The sequence below is a fragment of the Girardinichthys multiradiatus genome, chromosome 3 (assembly GCF_021462225.1).
Source record: "Girardinichthys multiradiatus isolate DD_20200921_A chromosome 3, DD_fGirMul_XY1, whole genome shotgun sequence".
Taxonomy (NCBI): Eukaryota; Metazoa; Chordata; class Actinopteri; order Cyprinodontiformes; family Goodeidae; genus Girardinichthys; species Girardinichthys multiradiatus.
The window spans coordinates 24,627,381-24,635,542 of NC_061796.1; the positions used below are offsets into that span (position 1 = coordinate 24,627,381).

Genomic DNA, 8,162 nt, shown 5'->3' on the forward strand with positions numbered 1-8,162 from the left:
AGTGATGGTTTGGGCTGCCATATCATGGCATTCCCTTGGCCCAATACTTGTGCTAGATGGGCGCGTCACTGCCAAGGACTACCGAACCATTCTTGAGGACCATGTGCATCCAATGGTTCAAACATCGCATCCTGAAGGCGGTGCCGTGTATCGGGATGACAATGCACCAATACACACAGCAAGACTGGTGAAAGATTGGTTTGATGAACATGAAAGTGAAGTTGAACATCTCCCATGGCCTGCACAGTCACCAGATCTAAATATTATTGAGTCACTTTGGGGTGTTTTGGAGGAGCGAGTCAGGAAACGTTTTCCTCCACCAGTATCACGTAGTGACCCGGCCACTATCCTGCAAGAAGAATGGCTTAAAATCCCTCTGATCACTGTGCAGGACTTGTATATATCATTCCCAAGACGAATTGACGGTGTATTGGCCACTAAAGGAGGCCCTACACCATACTAATAAATTATTGTTGTCTAACACCAGGTGTTTCAGTTTCATTGTCCAACCCCTGTATATATATATTACAATTACAATTTTAAGGTCTATTTCCCATGATTGTCTGCTACTATGAGTATCATAGTAGCAGACAATCATTAAATCTTTTTAAAACTTTTAAGTGGTCCAACACTATCCTACTCTTATATCAGACACACAGCCCCATATCATCAATGAGTGTGGATGTGCTTTTTTTCTGCAGGTACTCATATTTTATGTTTCATTAGGATAGCACCGCTTCTGTGATTTATTTTTTATTTCAGTCTACAACTTTTTTACTGCATAATTTTGCAAAATGTACAACGTGTAGGAATCTGTTACAAATTTGCCTCCAGGTTTATGAAAGGGGTTATAAATGTGTAGATTCAGACTGGCATTAAGAGCAAACAAATGCAGAAAGTGAGAGGTAAATATAACACAATTTTTATTCAAAAACAGAAAGTCAAACTTGAAGCAAACTTTGAGCTATAAATGGAGAAGCAGCATTCAGTCACCAACTAGGGACACAAATCTACTGGACTCGTCGTAATATTCGTCTTCTGCCTATCTAGAACCGGGTCGTGGGAGCAGCAGTCTCAGCAGAGATGTTCAGACTTCTGTCTCTCCAGACATCTCCTCCAGCTCCTCCGCAGCTTGGCTGGAAGGAACGTTGTTGAGAAGGGAAAAGTTAATCTGTCTCACAAGTTTCTGGTGGAAAGGTACTTTTGTTGCACCAACTGGCTACTAAAATCAACGCATTTTCAGCTTCTAGGCCTTTTTATATCATCTCTGCTGTAATGTCAGAACTGCAACGGATGTTGGGAGGTGTAGTTAAAGTCTGTTTCTGGGGCAAGATAGCCCCAACACTCCTACAGTCAGAATGGGCTCATGGAGTTGGACCCAATTGCAGACAGGCAGGTAGGAACAGTTTGGTAATTAGAATAATTTAATAACTAAAAGGTGAAAAACTTATAGGCAGGAGAGAGCATGAACACAAAATGCACCATGAACATAATAAAAGAACAAGTAAGAAAATAAACCTAAAGAAAGATAAAATAAAGCACCCCCTGGAGAATAGAAACAATTATGAGCAAGATCCAAAACAAAACTCAAAAACCTACAAATCATGACACCTATTGACACCACTTATCGTACAAAGCATTTTCTATTGCTGAGATATGAACAAATAACCTAAGAACAATTCACAAAACACCAATCTGTATGTCCCTCTCTGGTAGGATAGTGTGGTCAACATTACCAAAGCAGCATTAAGGACTAGTAATAGCAGGAGTGAAGGCTTATTCTGATCCATGTTACATCTGAGGTCATTTACAATCTTTAGCAATTTTTCTGCTATAAATGAATCTATTATTAGTATGGTATTTTTTTGCAAGGTTTCAAGTTTAGCTGATTAGGAGCACACTGATCTAAAACCTTACTTGGAAATAGGCAGGTTAGAAATTAGTACATTTTAAAAAATATGATTAATAATTAGTTGCTAAGCCCCATATGAGGAGTTCTCATCATAAAGGCTTTAACAATGATGTCATTCTGAAGAGAATAGTTTACAATATTAAAAACATCATAAATATTAGACCACTGTATGTGTTCAAAATGGCAAATGTGAAACATATAGTTAAAGGCTTCTCAAGACCCTGAAAACAGCAGCAGTGGTTTGAAGGTGCAGTCAATGGGACTCCTGCACCACCTCTTGGCTCAAACCCAGGCTGCAGTGTAGGCCTGACAACTCGACCCACTGGACAGAATATATGAGCTAAATCTGACCTTTGTCTCCTGTTTTATGTGTACTATAAAGCCATGCCTTGTTGGCAGAACAAATACAAGGCAAACTGATTCTGACACAGTCAGAACAGTGATTCCTTTGCATGGATTTAGACTCTAGATTATTGTCTAACTGGTCTTTGATGCTCCAAGCTGTATCACACGGTCATAGAAAATAAGATTGTGTTGCTCATTATAACTGGAACAACAAGGGACTGCTGTGTCCTAAAATATTATTGTCATCGTTCTACCAAGCTTTTTTACCCACATGCAAAAACTCTCAGGAGACTAGGAAGGTTTAAGGTATTTATTTGCAAGGATCACAATAAGTGTTGGGAACTTTTAGGCAGCTCTTGCTCTTAGGGAAAGCAGAAAGGTGTGTTTGGATGGAAGAATGAGGAGGAATGGTCAGAGTGAGGATTTGTTACGGTTGCGGGGGAATGTGGAATCCAGGAGGGGAGGTCATGTTCACTCAGGAAGCTCTGAATTTGCGGAGGCAAGCAGTACGTTGGAGGGCGGACAGGTTTAGGCAGGTGGAGCGCGTAGGGCAGGTCGGAGTCAGGCTGCAATTCGGAAATGTGGAGTCCCTGAGATCAGTTGGACCAGACAGCACGGAGAACACCAGGAGGTCCCAGGAAGTTGCCTAAGGAGGCACCTTAGAGGAAGGAACAGAACTTGAGGTTACAAGGGTTTCAACACAAGGTTTAAGTCAGGATCGAGATGCGAGGGCTTGAGGTACCACAGAGTACGACACTCAGGCGTCGAATGATCAGCAACCTGCTCCTTATAAGCTGCCTTAACGAGACGGGTAACTCACAGGTGTATGAGATGGCAGCAGCTCAGCTCCACCCTCTAACTGAATCTGCTGAATAAGTCAAAACAGAAACAGATCCTGACAATTATGTGCAAACAAAGCTGAATAAAATGTTCTCCAACTCAACATTTGCACACCATGGTTCAAGAGGAAACAGAGTCGTGTGTTATTTACAGTTATTTGTTGGCAGTGCTCTATTACATTTGATCATAGATGACATATGAAACCTTGCCTCTAACAGACTGACCTGTTATGAAGTCAAAACAGTCAGAGACAAATACTGCTGGAGGATGTTGGTTCTCAAAGAGAAATGACCTGCTGATGTCACTCATTCATTAGTAATTAGTTATTCTCCAATTCATTATGTGCATGTTAGAGCTTTTAGCTTTTTACCCAGATATAAATGGACCAGCAGCTGGACCAGCACCCTTCCCATGGCAAAACAAAAATCTAATGTTGAGCCTAAAATTAATCAGTCAGTCAGTCATTTTCTACCGCTTATACTATTGTGGGTCGCGGGGAAGCTGGTGCCTATCTCTAGCAGTCTACAGGCGAGAGGCAGGGTACACCCTGGACAAGTCGCCAGTCCATCGCAGGGCAACACACAAACAACCACGCCTAAAATTAATCAGTCCTTGGCAAAATAAGTTAAAAGTAATCCATAAAATAAAAGTTTTGGAGTGGCCCAGCCAAACTCTCGACCCAAATCTTAAACAGAATCTGCGGAGAGAGCTAAAGATTACAGTGATGGCAAGATGACCTTCGAGCCTCAAAGACCTGAAGTTCATCAGCAAAGGCAAAACATTTTTAAAACTTTGAAAAATTGTGGTGTCTGTAATGACATCCAGCTCAGCTTTGGATTCATCTGACTGCTGGCTTGTCCAAATGTGCTCCAGCAACTTTAAACAAGCATCAACATGCATTTCCTTTAGCAGCGGTGTGAGTGTACATAAAGGCCTTTGCAGATGAGTGCATCCTTATTGTTTTAATGGGAAAAACTGAACCTGAAGCTCTCTGTGAGTGCTCTGTGAGTCCTTGGCTCTTGAACAACTATTTTGATCATTCTTTTGACCCCTCTGTCAGAAACCTTACAAGGGCCACCAGGACAAGGCTGGTAAAATTCTATATTTTCCTCTTCTGGCATATGGCTTCAAATGCGCTGACTGGAACATTAAGAGAATATTGAAACATTAAGAAATGCAGCTGTAGCAATTCCCAGTAATATGTTTTGAAACAGTGAGGCTTTTCCGAAGGTCTCTGGCATTAACCAATTATACCACTCTTTGCAATACTTTGTTAATTAGAAACCATTTAATAGGCAGTCAATTAAAATTACATAAACCGATACTGATTTGCAGATCGTAGCAGAAGATTTCAGTATTTAATTTTTGTAAAATTTCAACAAAGCCATTACTTGGGCAGTTCTTTAACAATACCAAGAAACAGACAGGTATCAGAAAAACGTCAATCAAAAGGATGTGCAGTGCAGAGCATGGAGAGTCTAATTGGGCAGTCAACACACTCATCGACATGTCTAAACCTAATGATGCAAATATCTTTAAAAATACACATATAGCTGAGGCCCTTAGGCACTGAATGTTGTAAAGTTCAACATTTTAAATAATTCACATAATGAATCAATGTCCTCCACTGTATTGATGGTTCCTGTCAAATTGATGCCAGATACAGACTTAATAAAGTCTATCATTCATTAAGGATTCCATCTCTAAAAAATCATTTTGTAGAGGAGGACTGCCCTGGCACACATGGGGTAACCAGCTTCTTGTTAGGATGTGTCTAAAAGGCTGAGACACAACATGTGAAAGAAGAGAAAAGGAATGGATGTCACTTAAGTTAATGTTACATTTCCCAGAATAGGTCACTCAAAGTCTGATTAATAAACATAATGAAGGGTATTGTCCACCTCCCCTGACAATTGTAATGCAAACACACATAATCTGTATCCTTGATCTTGTTGGAGAACTATGGAAGAAGTAGTCTCATAAAAATCAGACTTTCTTTAACATTGAATTTATAACACTCTGCAATTATGTAATGTCTTTTTATTTTAAATTCACCATCAAAAATTTCAGCTGCGAAAATTTGCAGAAAAAAACATTTGCCTGCCAAAATTTGGTGTACGTGTGTGAGCTCTCCTCTACATATGATCTCTGCTGGAGGGCATGGCTACCTGCTGCTCACCTGGCAGCAATTTGCCATTTGGCTGCTGGGGATTTAAGGAGCTGTTTGATGAGCAGACCTCTCCTGAGGATCACCGTTCTTTCTAGAGTCAAGCCACAAAGATCCTGTTATCGTCTGAACTCTTTGGAGGTCTTACCTGGTTTTGAGTTCACAGTCTCCTGCACCTTTCAGGTTGAGTTCCTGTTTGATACTTACCTCTAACTCTGGACCTTTCCAGGAAAACCTCTTTGTGACAGACCTCTCCTGGAAAAACCATCCACGGTCGTCCTCAGCAGTTCCGCTGTCTCCAGCCATCACCTACCTGGCTGGTCACCACTCGATGTGGTTTACATCAAGATCTCCTACTGCCACCCACCTTAACTTGAAAACACTCTCTGGAACATTAAGCTGGTCTTGTTTCTAGATAAACATTTATTTGATTTCTTACTTTTTCTGTGTCCTGAGTCTGCATGTGGGTCAAAAGGCTTTCTAGTACCATGGCACCGTTCTGGCAGAACAGCAAACAGTCCACCTGTCAATTGGATCATCTTTCAGTTCCCATTAAATGTTCCTTACATTTCTTAACATGGGTGTTATCCTGAGGCCAGGTTTCTGAGAGATGAGGTGGAGATATTGCCACATTTACCCTATTTTAGCCTACTGTATACAGTGATAGTTAGATGTGCATGCTGTCTGTCGATCAAATTTCTCTTCTGGCTTTCTTTGCTCTTGTTCGATGTCGATTAAGTTGTCATTTGTAGAGGTTGTTTGGTCTAGCTGTCTGCTGGATGACAAGAGATGGTGAGAAAGTCTGCAGCACTTCATGAAATCCCTCAGTTTCCTTTGCAGAAACTTATGTTTTAACAAAAACTACAAGCAAGAACAAAATATCTGTAAGGAGACAAATGATTAATCACAGCCCTGTATATAATTTCACATATTTCTGCTTGACCGCCTATTTGTTTGTAACCAACAAAACATGTTATTAAGGTTTAAGTTTATATGTTACTTCTGCACGTATTTGACATATATTTTGTTCTTGATTTTCTTTAAAACACACATGCAACCTATCCTTTTGAAAGGCTGTCAGTTTTGTCAGGAAAATTGCTCTCATCTTTGCATAGTTCTGTTTTGTCGTGTTGAAAGCCTGTTCTGCTCCAATCACTGCAGTTCCTTTCACTAAAAACTGGGATTTCTCCTGTGGCACTCTGTCCCCAGAGACATCTGCCTCGCTGACACTAAAAGTGACCTTCACACTCCCCCCTATTGAAACTGCATATGGCAAGAAATAACAACAGCAGAGTGTGGCCAGCTGTCCTGTTCAGAGTGACAATGATCTATGTGGTGATCAAGCTGTTAATGACTTCTTTGGACCTTAGCCAGGATGTGCTGTCCATATCTATGTTGATGGAAAATTCTCCTGCCTTTAAAAAGTCTTCATACGGTCAATGTGTTAAACAAGTTGTCCAGCATGAATGATCACGTTGATAAAAGCTCCATAAAAATCTTTAATAGGTCAAATAAATTCAGGGAACAATACGGGAGTACACCTAGATAGTCGAGGATGTTGTAAATGTATAATAATAATCTCTGAGATGTCTGCTGTTCATTGGCAGAAAGGGCAAAACAGTCTCATTGAGGCTGTGTAATATGAAAAAGTAATTTTTTGTATTTCTAAAACTCTGCCTTAAATACTTCTGTTTCCAGAACTCTGAAAAAGATAAAGAGAATAACTATTTAGTTGGTCAATCAATTCTTCATTCAAATAATTGATCTGTTTGTGTAAGCACTGCAGTGCAACATTGCAAAAATGTTTTTCATGTTTACCATGGCTTACCTGCTTGAGGTTGAACATTGTCTTCTTGACTTGCGTTTTGCTTCTGATGGTGAGAAGCTGAGGATCATTTGGAAAACAACAGCTAAGAGTGTTCATAAAAACTCTTCCTCCAGAAATTTGTGACAGTTATCCAGCTCTTTGCCAGGCTCTTAGAGAGGAGTACTATGTTTACAAAGATGAAGCCGTTGCCATTATTAATCCTTTGGCACTTCTGCAAAAAGAGGATGAACCTCCCAGAGAATATTTCCACCATTTTAAGACTGCTTACTTTCAGGGATGTTATGCTCCAGGTCTTAAAGAAGACCACACTTTTAAGTCTTTGTTTCTTCTGTTGGACCGTTTGTTTGCTACTATATACCCCAGTATGGTCTGCTACCACAACTCCCAGCTGGAATTGCAGCTGATAGGAAAGGGCGTCGCAGCTCTGATGTCACAGTGGACTATATAAAGAATATGAGGCGTCCCACCATTGCTTTTTCCCGCTGGAAACCGAGACCGGTTACCACTCAACGGAGGCACGCATCCCTCTGGAAAAGAAACTCACATGTGTGTTTTCATTAATTCTCCCCACTGGCCAAAACTCATGAGAAAACGTTTCTGGGATAAGAAACCAGTAGACTTTACTTTACCAATCAAAGGCGTGAATTTGACACATAATCTAAGCAAAACCCACGGAGGTTTTCCAAGAAGACGAAATGTTCCTCTGTTTTTTTTGTTCCAGTCGACTGCTGACGGTCCATCATATTTTTCCCTTTTGCCAAAGGCGGAAGGCCGGCCGTCTTTGAGTTTGTTACGGATGCGTAACAAACTCCCCCTCTTTCCCTCTGCTCCAGATCAGACGACACCAAGTAATCCCATTTTGTTTTTATTTCTATTAGAAATAGCTTGGGCAGGATAGAGTAGGATTTTAGAGCAATTTAGAATCGCCACTTATAGTCCAATGTGTTCAATGTGTCCAATGTGTTGTATGTGCATGCAATGTCTTATTGAAACTTCGATTGCTGTTGGACTCTGAAAGTCGCTGCGCTTTGAAGCTGTGCGTGTCTCACTGTGTTTGAACACCTGAGTGC

The 8,162-nt window shown here is 40.7% G+C and overlaps 1 long non-coding RNA gene across 1 annotated transcript; it reads left to right on the plus strand.

The window, feature by feature from the left end:
• Positions 1–5,368: 5,368 nt before the first annotated feature.
• On the plus strand, positions 5,369–6,995 carry LOC124866275. The gene is made up of 2 exons (XR_007037767.1): positions 5,369–5,405; positions 5,494–6,995. It is a non-coding gene; the product is annotated as an uncharacterized LOC124866275 (long non-coding RNA).
• The last annotated feature ends 1,167 nt before the right edge of the window (positions 6,996–8,162 follow it).